We start from the raw sequence: 15,008 nt of genomic DNA, 5'->3' as shown, positions 1-15,008 counted from the left end.
TTATATTCTGATTCTCTGAATATCTAGGATCCTGAATAATATTACATTTCCTTACTAACTTGTGATTCTGGTATTAAAAGTGGGCTTTTGAAAAACAATACTGTCTTTAGTGAACATTTTTAACCTGCAAACAAAATATTTTCTCCAGTTTTGAAGAATGATTTTCTATTACTTCATCAATTGTTCATTCTTTATTGTTTTCTTTTCTTGCATTTAGAACCCTGATGTTTTAAATCTTTATTGTTGAAAGTATTACATAGATCCCTCTGTTTGCCCCATTGACTTTGTCTAGCCCATCCCTGTCCACCACCCCAGGCCTCAACCACCATATTGTCTGTGTCCATGGGTTATGCATATATGCATACAAGTTCTTTGGTTGATCTCTTCACATGTATCCACTGTCCCTGCCTTCCTCCCCTCTGGGTTTAGACAGTCTGTTCCATGCTTCTATGTCTCTGGATATATTTTGTTCATCAGTTTATTTTGTTCATTAGATTCCATATATGAGTGAGATTATGTGATAAATGTCTTTCTCTGACTGACTTATTTCACTTAGTATGATACTCTCCAGGTCCATCCATGCTGTCTCAAAGGGTAAGAGATCCTTCCTTTTTAATGTTGCATAGTATTCAATGGTGTAAATGTACCCCAGCTGTTTTATACAATCATTTGCTGATGATGGGCACTTGGGCTGCTTCCAAATCTTAACTATTGTAAGTTGTGCTGCTATGAACCTAGGGGTGCATATATTATTTCTGATGGGTGCTTCATGTTTCTTAAGATATATTCCTAGAAGTGAGAACACTGGATCAAAAGGCAGTTCCATTTTTAATTTTTTGAGGAAACTCTATACTGTTTTCCATAGAGGCTGCATTGGTCTGCATTCTCAAACTTGTCATTTATTGATTTGCTGATGATAGCCATTTTGATAGATGTGAGGTGATAACTTATTGTCATTTTGACCTGCATATCTCAAATGATTAGTGACTGAGCATATTTTTTTCCATGTCTTTTGGCCTCTTGTATGCCCACTTTAAAAAAGTGTGTATTTAGATCCTCTGCTAGTTTTTTAATTGGATTGTCTCCTTTTGTTAAGTTGTATGAGTTCCCTATATATTTTAAAATTAACCCCTTACTGAATGTATCATTAGCAAATATGTTCTCCCCTTCAGTGGGCACTATTGTCATTGTTTGGTGATTTCTTTTGCTGTGCAGAAGCTTTTTATTTTGATGTAGTCCCATTTTTTTATTTTCTCCTTAGTTTCCTTTGCCCTAGAATAGTGGCCAGCAAACTCATTAGTCAACAAAGCCAAATATCAATAGTATGATTGACATTTCTTTTGAAATCCAAATTTTTTAAACTTAAACTTCTTCTAATGCCACTTTTTCAAAATAGACTCACCCAGGCCATGGTATTTTATGAAAGAGCCACACTAAAGGGTCCAATGAGCTGCATGTGGCTCCTGAGCTGCAGTTTGCTGACCACGGCCCTAGAACATGTATTCCCAAATATATTGTGACAAGAGATGCCTACAAGTTTGCTGCCTATGGTTTCTTCTAAGATTTTTATGATTCCACTACTTATATTTAAATCTTTTATCTATTCTGAGTTCATTTTTTGTGTATGGTGTAAGTTGTTGGTCTAGTTTCTTCTTTTCTTTTCTTTTTTTATTTTTATTTTTATTTTTGTTTATGTATCTGTTCAATTTTCCCAACGCCATTTATTGAAGAGACTGTCTTGGCTCCATTGTATGCTCTTGCCTCCTTTGTCAAATATTAATTGGGCATAATGGCTTGGGTTTATTTCTGGGATCTCTGTTCTGCTCTATTGATATATATTCCAGTTCTTATGCCAATACTGGGCTGTTTTGAGTGCCATGACTTTGTAATATAGCTTGATATCTGGTATTGTGATTCCTCCAGCATTGTTCTTGTTTCTCAAATGGTTGCAGCTATTCGAGTTCTTTTTTTATTCTACCTAATAAAAGAGTATTATGTAAATTAACCATCACTCTGCTGCACCCACAAGCCATGCCCACCAGCCACGCCCACCAGCCAATCAGAATGAGTATGCAAATAAACCCAACCAAGATGGCTACCAGAAGGGAGGCTTGGATTTCCCCAGCAACAGAGGAAGCCAAGCTTTCCAAACACTCTGGCTGCCCGGGCCTCCACTCAAGGATACAAAGTTTCAATTATAGAAATGGCAGCAGCCATAATCAAGCAGGAGGCTTGGCTCCACTCCAGGCTACAAAGTTTCAATTGTAGATGATAAATAAACCTCAGATACCAGGGCCTCTGCTTGGGTCTCCAGAGGGTGTGTTCAGCCTGCAAACCACCACGAGCCCCTCACCCAGGCCACCCCATGCCTTAAGGTAACCCCCACACTGATCCAAGACAGCCTTCAGGGCAAACCAGCTGGCCCTCACCCATGCACCAGGCCTCTAGCCTATCTAATGAAAGAGTAATATGAAGATTGGCCATCACTTTAACACACAAGATCAAGATAGCTGCCCCTATGTGGTCAAAGATCCTGCTCCCATTGGACACAAGATGGCCAGCAGGGGAGGGCAGTTGGAGGTGATCAACCATGCAGGGGAGGACAGTTAGGGGTGACCAGGCTGGCAGAGGAGTAAAGTTGGGGGCAAATAGGCTGGCAGGGGAGCAGTTAGACATCAATCAGGCTGACATGGTAGAGGTTAGGGGGTGATCAGGCTGGCAGGCAGAAGCAGTTAGGGGAAATCAGGAAGGCAGGCATATGAGCAGTTTTAGAAGGAATAAGTGACTAATTTGAGCTAAGCCCTGAGTCATGCCAAAGTTCATTCTGAATTGTCTACCATTCTGTTTTGCTCAGTATAAGCATAAACATAGAACATCACTAAAAATAAACAGTAAGGACATCAATTTGCCTGTTTCAAAGAAGTAAGTGCATTCAGAACTGAAATATCATTGCTGACATATACACATAAGGAACTGATTGACATTGAAATTGGGTCTCAAAAGAACTATTGACCCAGAAAGGAACTCACTATAGACTGATTCATTTGCCTTTCAGCATAACCATTATTATTTGTCACATTTCAGTTCTTATAAGTGTATTTCTAGTAGGATATGATCTCACTCATCTAGAGGAAATGATGAACAACATAGACTGATGAATAAGAAAAGACCCAGACGAGAAGGCATGGATCAGACTGTGGGACCTCAGAGGGAGTATGGGGAGGGTGGAGATAAAGAGGAGAGATCAACCAAAGGACTTGTGTGCATGCATATGAGCCTAACCAGTGGTCAAGGACATGCATGGGGAGGGGTGAGGGATGGGAATAGGGAGATGAGGACAAATATGTGATACCTTAATCAATAAAGAAATTTAAAAAAAAAAAAAAAAAGAAAGAAAGTTAGAAACATTGATGAGAGAGAAACATTGATCAGCTGCCTCCTGCACACCCCCTTCTGGGAATGAGCCCGCAACCAAGTTACATGCCCTTGACCAGAATCAAACCTGAGACCTTTCAGTCTGCAGGCCAATGCTCTATCCACTGAGCCAAACCAGTTTCGGCCTAGCTCTTGGTTTTATTGACCTTTTGTGTTGTTTATAGTGTCTATGTCATTTATCTCTACTCTGATCTTTATTATTTTCTTCCTTCTACTTACTCTGGGATTTTCTTGTTATTTTGTAATTCTTTAAGTTGTACCTTATAATGTAGAGTTAGTTAACTTATGACAAGTTTTTCATGTATTTTGAGATAGGCTTGTAGTGCTTTGAACTTCCCTCTTAGATATGCTTTCACTGTGCCCATAGATTTCAGGTTGTTGTGTTCATTTTCATTTGTTTCCAGAAATTTTTTACTTCTTCTTTTATCTTTTTGGTAACCCATTCATTGTTTAATAACATGCTAGTTAGCCTCCCTGTATTTGAATACGTATTTTTAGTGTTTTTATTGTAGTTGATGTCTAATTTTATTCTGTTGAGAAGATGCTTGATATTAATTCAATCTTCTTGAACTTGTAGAGACTTAGTTTGTGCCCTAACATGTGGTCTATCTTTGAAAATGCTCCATGTGCACTTGAGAAGAATGCATATTCTGTAGCTTTGAAGTGAACTGTTTTGAAAATGTCAATTAATTCCATGTGATCTATTGTGTCACTTAATATTGCAGTTTCCTTGTTGAATTTTTGTCTAAAAGATCTATTCATTGATGTCAGTGGGGTATTAAAGTCCTCTACTAAGATGGCATTGCTGTCAATTTCTCCTTTGATATCCTATGGAAGGTTTTTTTTTGTTTTTTGTTTTTTTTAATATATTTGGATGCCTATATGTTTATCAGAGTTATATCTTCTTTTTGTTTTGATCCTTTTAGTATTATGAAATAGCCATCATTATCTTTTGTTATGGCCTTCACTTTGAATTCTATTTTGTCAGATATGAGTATTGATACTCTAGATTTTTTTCATTTCAATTTGCCTGGAAATTTTATTTCCATCTCGTCACTTTTAGTCTATGAGTCCTTTATTCTGAAGTAGGTCTCTTGTAGACAGCATATATGTGGATCATGTTTTCTTATTCATTCAGCCACTCAATGTGTTTTTTATTGGAACACTTAAGCCATTTATACATAATCTTATTAATGATAAGTACTTATTTGTTGCTATTATTATTATTCTTTATGTCTGCTTTCTTCTCTTTATATTTCTTCTTACACAAATCCCTTTAGAATTTCTTGCAGTACTGGTTTGGTAGCAATAAATACTTTTAGCCTTTTTTTTCTTTTTTTGTCTGTGAAGCTCTTTATTTCACCTTCAATTTTGAATGACAGCCTAGAAGGACAGAGTAGTCTTGGTTTCAGTCCCTTAGTTTTCATTACTTATATCCTTCATACCATTCTCTTTGACCTGAAGTTTTTCTATTGAGAATCTGCTGACTGTCTAATGGGATTTTCCTTTTAGGTAACTTTCTATTTCTCTCTCTCTCATACAGTCTTTAAGATTGTTTCTTTGTCTCTAATGTTTTCTAATTATTATTCACCTTGGTGTGGGTCTTTTGAGGTTCAACTTGTTTTGATCACAATTTTTTTCAAAGATTTATTTCTTATTTTCACAGTGTTTCTTCTTCACAAAAGCCTGGGTTTCTTTCCTTGTTTCTTCTTTATTTTTTTCTAATTGACACAGTATCTTCTCAAGTCTTATTGTGAATATGAATCAGAATGTTTCCTCCAAACTCTCTTCTGGTTTTTCTGTTTTTGGTTTTTTTTTGTGTGTTTTGTTTTTGTTTTTAATATATTTGTATTGATTTCAGAGAGGAAGGGAGGAGGGAGAGAGAGAGAGATAGAAACATTAATAATGAGAGATAATCATTGATCAGCTGCCTCCTGCATGTCCCACACTGGAGATCGAGCCACAACCTGGGCATATGCCCTGATTAGGAATAGAACTGTGAATTCTACAGAACTGTGAATGTTCCAGGTCAACACTCAACCACTAAGCTATGTAAGCCAGGCCTGTTTTTTTTTTGTTTTTTTTTTTTTTTGTTTTTGTTTTTTTTTTTTGTTTTTTTTTTTTTTTTTTTATAGAGGCTCATTTGTCCTAAATGGTCAATGTGGTGCTCTATATTTGACCAGATGATTCTACTTATGTTGTTGGTAATTTGCTGCTATCATCTGTCTTATTTAGTATTGTTAGCTGAAGTGAGTCTCTTTAAGTACTTATATAGCTCTGGCTCTAGGATTTCCCACAAGGAAATAATCTCTGAGTTGACCTCTGGGAGTACTGAACCTTTTGTTAGATGACTTTGTGGTGGTGTCTGCCCTTGGAGGTGCACTGGAGAAAAGAGTCCGGCATGCCCATTTCTCCCAATAAGACAGGAGGCATTGACTCAAGGAGAAAACTGTGATTGGATCGACTCTTCTGGCCGACCAGAAAGATTTAAGTGAATGAAAGGACTCTATCATACAACTCTTGTGACCATGGAGTCTAAGGGCTTCCTATTAGAGAGGTGAGAAAGACAGATGATCATCCTTGTAACCTGACTGTTGTCTGTATATCCTCTACATTAGTTTTATATTGTTGCATAATAAATTACTACAAAAGACTAGCTTGAAATAACACATGATTATTATAGTTTCCGTGTTCCAGAGTCTAGGCAAATCTTAGATCCTCTGCTCAGGTCTCACAATCACAATGTCCGCCCTGGCTGCAATTCTCTTATGGGACTCTGAGTCCTCTCCCAAGTTGATTCAAGTCTTTGAAATAATTCTGTTCCTTGTAGCTTATGACTTAGGTCCCTGTTTTCTTGCTGGGAACCACTCTCATTTCCTAAGGCCACTTTCAATCTCTTCTCTCATGGCCCTCAAAGCAGTTCACAATAAAGTTGCTCAATTGTTTCAGGCCAGTGGAAGCACACTTCTCTGACTTTCAGTCTCCTGGTCTTCTGCAAGGATGTCTTATAAAACATAATGCAATCAGGAGACTGACCGACCCAATACCTCCACATTCTCACCTGCACTTATTTTTGTTTTCTATAAACACTCCCTTGGGCTTCAATGTCCCTCAAAGAACAATTCTAATGGCTCACCCATTCATTCTAAATGGGTGTGGCCTGACTAGTTTTTAACTGAATGAGAAGGTAAAGAAAAAAGGGGGCAATTCTTCCTTCACTGATGGTGGAAATGTAAAATGGTACTGTGCTATAATAAAACAGTATAGTGGCTCCTCAGATTCTCTCTGGATACACACTCAAAGGAATTGAAAGAAAGCATAAACACATATTTGTAAGACAGACTTATAGAAATATTCACAGTAACCAAAAGGTGAAACATCTTAAATGTGCAGTAATAGATGAATGATGGATGAATAAACAAAATATGTCTATCCATTCATCTGTTATATAAATGGCATATAGTGAAATATTATTCAGCCTTAAAAAGAAGTGAAATTCTGACACACACTACAACATAGATGAACATTGAAGACAATATGCTAAATGAAATAAGCCAGGTAGAAAATGGCAAATACTGTACCACTTTTATGAGGTATATCATACTAGTAGAAACAGAAAATAGAATAATGGTTTCCAGGGACTGGGGGAGGAAAGTGAGAATTATTGTTTGATTATAATTTTCAACACTTCTAGTTTCCAAGGTTATCATGTACATATAAATTAAGCTTATATTTTTTAGAATGTTTTGCCATGAATAAAAAAGAAGAAGAAGTTCTGGTGGTGGATAGTGGTGATGGTTGCACAAATATGTAAATACTTAATGCCACTGAACTGTACACTTACAAATAGTTAAAATGGTAAACTTTATTTTATGTATATTTTGCCACAATAAAAAAAAATATTCATTAAAGGGATGAACATTGGGCAGGAATGGAAGACTGGCTCCATCTGGCTATGTTCTTGCATGACACTTATCTCTGGGATCTTTGAATCTTCCTTTCCAGAATCTTTAAGTCTGTAGTCGTAGAGTCATTCAATCATTCAACCAATGTTTAATGTTTATTAAGTGTTTAAGTTACTCTAACCCTATGGAATAACTTGGAAAGTATTAATTATAGGTTAGATGCAGAATCAATTTTATTAAAATTATCAATAAAAGGAATTAATCAAAATTGTTTTTCTATTGAAACAATATAATTTCTTACTGTCCATATTACAGATTTTTGACATACAGACATAGATTTGATTCTTAAATCATAGTGTCTCTATTCTAGACTGAAAACTATAAGAAAAATGACTTAGCCTAGTATATTATTTAGCCTAGCAATTTTTCCAACTAAATTCTACAGAAATAAGTAAATGGCAAAATACAATATTAAAATTTGTACATAGTCTTTCTGAACAGTCTAAATTTCTATTATTGGGTCAATTTTGGAAAACTTAAGCATATTCAAGGACCTCTGATGCTGAGGTTCACCTGAGTTTTTAGGAATCCTCAGAGCACAGCTAAAAATCCATATCTAATTCTACCCCTTGATTCTACAGATCGAAATGATCTGCCCAAAACACAATTTTTTCATTGTGATTTTCAAAAGGTACTTTAAGTTTCAACTGAAAATAAAATAGTTTGTTCTTTTATTCACAATCATTTAAAACTATAAATCAATTGAGAGAATTGGAAAAGTCTACATGTCTAAGAGGGCAGTTGAATAAATATCATACAGTATAAAAGTATGGACTTGGACCCCAAAAGTCTAGTTTCTGGCTCTAGCTCTGCTGGACTTGAAAAGAATGATGAAACCTCCCAGATCTCTCTCTGTTATACTACATCTGAAGCTAAGGATCATAATACCAAACACATCTAGTTTCCAAGGTTACCATGTATGTGAGTTAAACTTAGATTTTTTAGAATGTTTTTGCCATGGTATAAAAAGTGATACCATGGTATAAAAAACAATAAGAAATAAGTATTTCAAGCTAGTCTTTTGTAGTTATTTATTATGCAGCAATATAAAACTAATGTAGAGTTTATACAGACAACAGTCATGGTATAAAAAGCAATCACCGAAAATGAGGTTTTTTAAGTATAAAGAAGATGGTATGTACATTTAATGCTCTATATTTAAAAAGTCAACATTTTATATTAGCCAGATATTTTTAATTTACAAGACTAAAGTATCAACTCCACTCCTCAAAGAAAACAAACTACGTAGTCATAAAATCTGTAATTAACTTTTGAATTCCACATCTGCCATTGGACAGAAATTTTTAGAGACTTAAAATAGGCACTACTCTACTATTTCATCAGTTTCCCTTCCACAGCAAGGAAAATGTAATTTTCTGATTCCTCAGTTTTATGGTCCTTTCATTTATTCACAGTTAAATTGCATAGCTCTTTCTTTAATCAAATTTACATTTGAAATGCAAGATTTCAAGACACTACATTTACTTTTCTATTGAAATAGTTTTATTAGCTTAAAATATCTAAGCCGCATGCCTTAATAAGGTTATTCAAGCACAAAACAGGTAACAATAATCCTATTTCAGATTGATTCCTTTGGCAATCAACAAAATCACTGAAACAGAATATATCCTTTTTTTTAAATCTGAAATCCTCCTATCTGCTAAAAAAAAACAAACAAAAAAAAACAAAACAAAAACTGGTGCTTTTAATCAGCAGTTTAAAATAATTCAGCGATCTAAAGTAGAGATTGGCAAACCAAGGCCCACACACAAAATCTGGCTTGATTCCTGCTTTTGAAAATAAAATTTTCTGGAACACAGCCATATTTATCTGTTTACATATTGCCCATGGCTGCTTTTGCCCTATGAGAAAAACCACAGTTGAGTAGTAGCTACAGAGATTATATGGTTTGCAAAGCCAAAAATATTTCCTATTTGATCCTTTGTAGAAAAATTGTGCCCACTATAGACCTAGGGACTAAGTTAAGAAAAAAGAAACTAAATGCTCCCCTTTCTTGAAGTCATTGTATAATCAGTAAAATCTAAAATGTAACCATTCTGCCCTGAGTTGGAAAACCGGCATTCAGCCTAATGCTAATTAAAGCCTTAAGCCTTACACGGAAAGATCATCCTCTGGCCAGCACTCTTATTCTGGAGGACAACTAGCTATGTCCAGATTGTTTAGGCAATATGACATTTTAAAGACAAACAACAATAATATACAAGCAATAATGATATATAAACAAAGAGTAACAAAATGGTAGAGATCCTTTCAGAAAATTTTGGGTGGGTTTTTGGACCAACTTGACCTTATTTACACTTTTACTTTAAGAAGCTGTGCCTTTGGGATCAAGGTTTGGAGACTACGGGAAGTGTGCAGCAGTATCCTGGAGGTGCATTTCCTGAGCTCTCCTGTGCAATGTAGGGACACTTCCTTTTTTGTAGAAAGAATGTTTTAACATCTCCTGTACAGGCTGCCAAGTCTGATGTTGTGCCCACTATATTATTCTCTTTTTACATAAAGCAATAAAGTCTCTTTGCTTCAGGCTTTAGGTAGGGTTTTGATCACGTACAATAACACACTTCTTTATCTGACCCCTCAGTGATAATGGTCCATGATTTTTCATTCCCCAGAAGCTCACTAGTGGGGGCCTGCTACACACGGTGTTTAATATCTGACCTGCATTAGAATCACAGCTTCAATTACTTGTTGATTGTGTGAGCTTTGGAGCATCCATTCCTACCTTTATAAAATGAAGATTATAATAACTGCTTTCAATATTGTTGCAATGATAAAAAATATATATATTTGAAAAGCATAAAGCAGAAGAGAGACAAAAAAAGTATTATGAAAGTGTCCCTCCAGTCTTCCTCAATCCAAACAGAAACAGTGGATTAAGAAGTCTTGACCCTAGTCTCTTCCAACTCATCCTACACATACTCACTCTTCTAGAATTAATTCAACTATTTCTCCTTTGAGAAGTTTTCTCTGCCCACTAACCACTTTACTAAGCTTAGATAGATGATAATTCACAGTGATTTTACAATCCTTTAAGATTAGAACTGACAACATTATAGAATTTAACGCAGTTTTTAAGATAACTTTTGCCTTGCCAGTGTGGTTGAGCATCAACTTATGAACCAGGAGGTCACAGTTCGAATTCTGGTCGGAGCACATACCTGGGTTCTGGGCGCGATCCCCAGTAGGGGGTGTGTAGGAGGCGGCTGATCAGTGATTCTCTTTCATCATTGATGTTTCTATCCCTCTCTCTGGAATAAATTTTTAAAAAGAACATATTTAATAAAAGAGTAACTCAACCTTATTCATAATAGCATGCATGTTGATTATTTTAAAAACTGGAAAAGTACAAAGATGAATGTAATAACTGCACAAATCAGCCATGTTACCATTCCTACAATCCAGAAATAATAAGTCTCTCTCTCTCTCTTTCTCTCTCTCTCTCTCTCTCTCTCTCTCTCTCTCTCTCGCTCTCGCTCTCGCTCTCGCTCTCTCTCCTCTACCTACATGCATTAGAATGCTTGTAGTTGTCAGTCAGGAAAAAGAAGAACACAATATTCATTTGGCTTAAACAATAAGAAATAATTGAATTACATTAATCCAGAGATAAGGTCACTTCCTTTTTTAATTTAAATTCTTTATTGTTTAAAGTAATACATAAGTCTTCTTTTTCCCCCGTTGACCTCTCCCCAAACGCCCCACCCCCAGCACATGCCCTTACCCCCCTCTCCCATTCTGTATCCATTGGTTTTGCTCATATGCATGCATACAAGTCCTTTGGTTGATCTCGCCTTTACCCCCACCCTCCCCTACCTTCCCTCCGAGGTTTGACGGTCTGATCGATGCTTCTCTGTCTTTGGATCTGTTTTTGTTCATCAGTCTATGTTGTTCATTATATTCCACAAATGAATGAGATCATGTGATATTTATTTTTCTCTGACTGGCTTATTTAGCTTAGCATAATCCTCTCCAGTTCCATCCATGTTGTAGCAAATGGTAAGAATTCCTTTTTTAAAAGCAGCAAAGAATTTCATTGCGTAGATGTACCACAGATTTCTAATCCACTCATTTGCTGATAGGCACTTAGGATGTTTCCAAATCTTAGCTATGGTGAATTGTGCTGCTATGAACATAAGGGTGCATATGTTCTTTCTGATTGGTGTATCTGACTTCTTTGGATATATTCCTAAAAGTGGAATTACTGGGTCAAATGAGAATTCCATTTTTAATTTGAGGAAACTCTATACTGTTTTCCACAGTGGCAGCACCAGTCTGCATTTCCACCAGCACTTGTCATTTGTTGATTTGTTGATAATAGCCATCCTGAAAGGTGTGAGATGGTATCTCGTTGTTGTTTTGATTTGCATCTCTCAGATGATTAGTGACTTTGAGCAGTTTTTCATGTCTCTTGGCCTTCTGTATGTCCTCTTTCAAAAAGTGCCTATTTAGGTCCTTTGCCCATTTTTTTTTTATTGGATTGCTTATCTTTATTTTGTTAAGTTGTATGAATTCCCTATGAATTTTGGAGATTAAACTATTATCAGATATATCTTTGGCAAGTATGTTCTCTCATGCAGTGGGATTTCTGGTTCTTTGTTGATAGTTTCTTTTGCTGTTCAGAAGCTTTTTATTTTGATGTAGTCACATTTGTTTATTTTCTCCTTAGTTTCCATTTTCCTAGGAGCTGTATCAGTAAAGATGCTGCTATGCCAAATGTCTGCTACTTTGCTGCCTATGGCTTCTTCTAAGATTTTTATGGTTTTCCATTTTATGTTTAAGTCCTTTATCCATTTTGAGTTTGTTCTTGTGTATGGTGTGAGTTGGTGGTCTAGTTTCATTTTTTTGCATGTGTCTGTCCAATTTCCCCAATACCATTTACTGAAGAGACTCTTGATTCCATTGTATGCTCTTGCTTCCTTTGTCAAATATTAATTGAGCATAATGGTATGGGTTAATTTAGGTTCTCTGTTCTGTTCCATTGGTCTATATGCCTGTTCTTGTGCCAGTACCAGGCAGTTTTGAGATATAGCTTGATATCTGGTATTGCGATCCCTCCAACTTCGTTCTTCTTTCTCAATATTGCTGCAGCTATTTTGGGGTCTCTTTTTTATTCCAGATGAAATTTTGGAGAGTTTGTTCTATGTCTTTGAAGTATGTCATTTGTATTTTAATGGGGATTGCATTAAATCTATAGATTGATTTGGGTAGTATAGACATTTTAGGGATGTTGATTCTACCAATCCATGAACACAGCATATTCTTCCGTTTGTTTATATCTTCCTCTATTTCTTTCTTCAGCGTGATAAGATTACTTCTTATTATAAATAGAACAATTCATCAAAAGTCAGTCTCAAATTACAGCAATAAGGAATAGGGACAGAGACAAGTTTAATATTTCTTAAAGAGTGCTATTATGAAGAGAAAATGAAAATCACTCAACTATATCTAAATAATTAAAATAAATGAGTACTTACAGCAAACTGGCCACATGGAGAATTGATTACAATAGTAGACATTTGGAATTGCCTTTCGGCCACGACCTACAACCAATGACTGCAAGGTTGACTGATCAGCAGATCAGCAGCACCAGCCAGCCATCTTTCTGCATTCTTCTGTATGTCAGCTCTGCTCCCAGCCTGGTGGCCTAGTGGCTGTCATGGTGCAGACATCACCTACAGACCCACCTACATTTACTAACAATAGAAGCAGGACCAATCTTTGTTCCTTGTGTCTTATTTCATGATGGAGAAATAAATTTTCCAGAAGCCTTGCTACCCCAAAATCATCTCACCAACCTAATATAAACCACATACCCACCCGTGGTTCAATCTAATATTAATAAAGGTAACTCATGGAAACCACAGATTCCTTTCTTAGGCCAGAGCTGGCCCCTACCTCCCCTAAGCACATGGCTATGCAGAGGAAAATAGAAACCTCAACAAAATTGTCTTGGTAGGAAGACTGAAGAAAATGGGTTTAGGTAGAAAATCAATATTTTCTGCTACTATATCTTTTTTTATTTAGCCTACATAAATTTTCCCATGGCAATAAATATTTTTAAAAAACATGATTTTAACTGAAAGCATAGTTGCATGACAGCATCTTAGTTTATTTAATAAGTTCTCTATTGTCAGACATTTAGGACAATTCTATTTTCTGCTATTTTAAGTGATTCAGTGTTTTGTCTTAAAACTGTCAAATTAATGTCTATAAATCCATTAATGTTAATAAATCTTGAATAATAATGTTTCTTTCACTGAAATAAGTATTATCATTGCCAGTTAAAAATGCTGTTATGGAAATTGGGACTCAAACGTTTTTTGTTATTATATGTTTATTTCTAGTCTGCAGTTGCAAGAATTTTCAAAGAAAAGAAATGGGGAAAAAATAGTTATAGAGATAAAGAACCATTGAACAGACTGTCAAATTATAGCAGGAAGGCAAGAGAGGTTGCGGGGGGGCGGGGGGGGGGAACGGGACTGTAAGAGATCAACGGAAGGACTTATATGCATGCATATAAACATAACCAATGGATACAAGATGGGGGGGGACTCAGGGGAGGTGAAGGCATATGCGAAGGGGTAGAGGAGGCTGGGGGAAGGTCAAGGGGAAAAAAAGGAGACATGTACTACTATTTGTAATCCTTCAAACAATAAAAAAATAATTTTTAAATGCTGTTATGTTTTCTCACTGTCATTGACAAATCAGTAAATGATTGGTCAAGAAATGCTGATTTATAAAATGCATATAGACCTTTTTAACCTATTTGGTAGGGTTTTTTCTGAGTTAACTTTTAGCAGATAAAGATCTTGACATTTTTAGAACTGTCTGATTCACATATTTGTTTAATATATATTGATTATCTGTTATTTGCCATGCTCTAGGATCCATGGTGCAATGATATAAAAATAATATATGCCCTCATGGAACTTAGTAATCTTCTTTAGGTGCTGAGAAAGCAGTCAAGAGGAACTTGCAAAATTATTCTCCTACCTTTTGTTTCCAGGCCACCCTTTGTCACTTAAAGAGGAAACATCTGGCCTCCCTGCCTTTTTCTGTTTACTTTTGAGGGAATAAATTCACGTATATTTTCTCACCTTTGGCCTTGTCACTGATACCATAGATAATGTGGCTGTTTCAACAGAGGGCTCAGTCGAAAATAAAATTTGACAGAGTTTATTTCCTGATGTATTTTGTGGCTTAAAACAAGGCAGGAAGTACTGCTCACAGTGAGCTTTGTTGGCTGTGGCTGTGAATGATGTGGCCACACTGAGATGCTGCTGACCCAGCTGGCCTATTCTCTCTAGTGACCCTGAACTTACCCACTGGTGAGAGCTCACAAAGCACTGGGCTCAGACATAGGACTTCTATTCAGTCTGGAATTTTTCAGGATAGGATTTCATCTTTACAAATTGGAATTTAAATGTAAACAGTTTTGCAGTTGCCGAGGTGAACTTAGTTTGTTTAAAAAGGTACGAACATTTCATTTTTACTAAAATAAAATTATAAGAACCTTTTTACCTTTTTGTAGTTCATCTAATTCTAAACAATTAATAGATTTCTCTTTTTTTGGCTCAAAAGGACTTGATT

The sequence above is a fragment of the Pipistrellus hanaki genome (genome assembly GCF_964339955.1).
Source record: "Pipistrellus hanaki genome assembly, chromosome: 1".
NCBI lineage: Eukaryota > Metazoa > Chordata > Mammalia > Chiroptera > Vespertilionidae > Pipistrellus > Pipistrellus hanaki.
The sequence above is the reverse complement of the archived record's forward strand: the minus strand, read 5'-3'. Positions refer to the sequence as shown.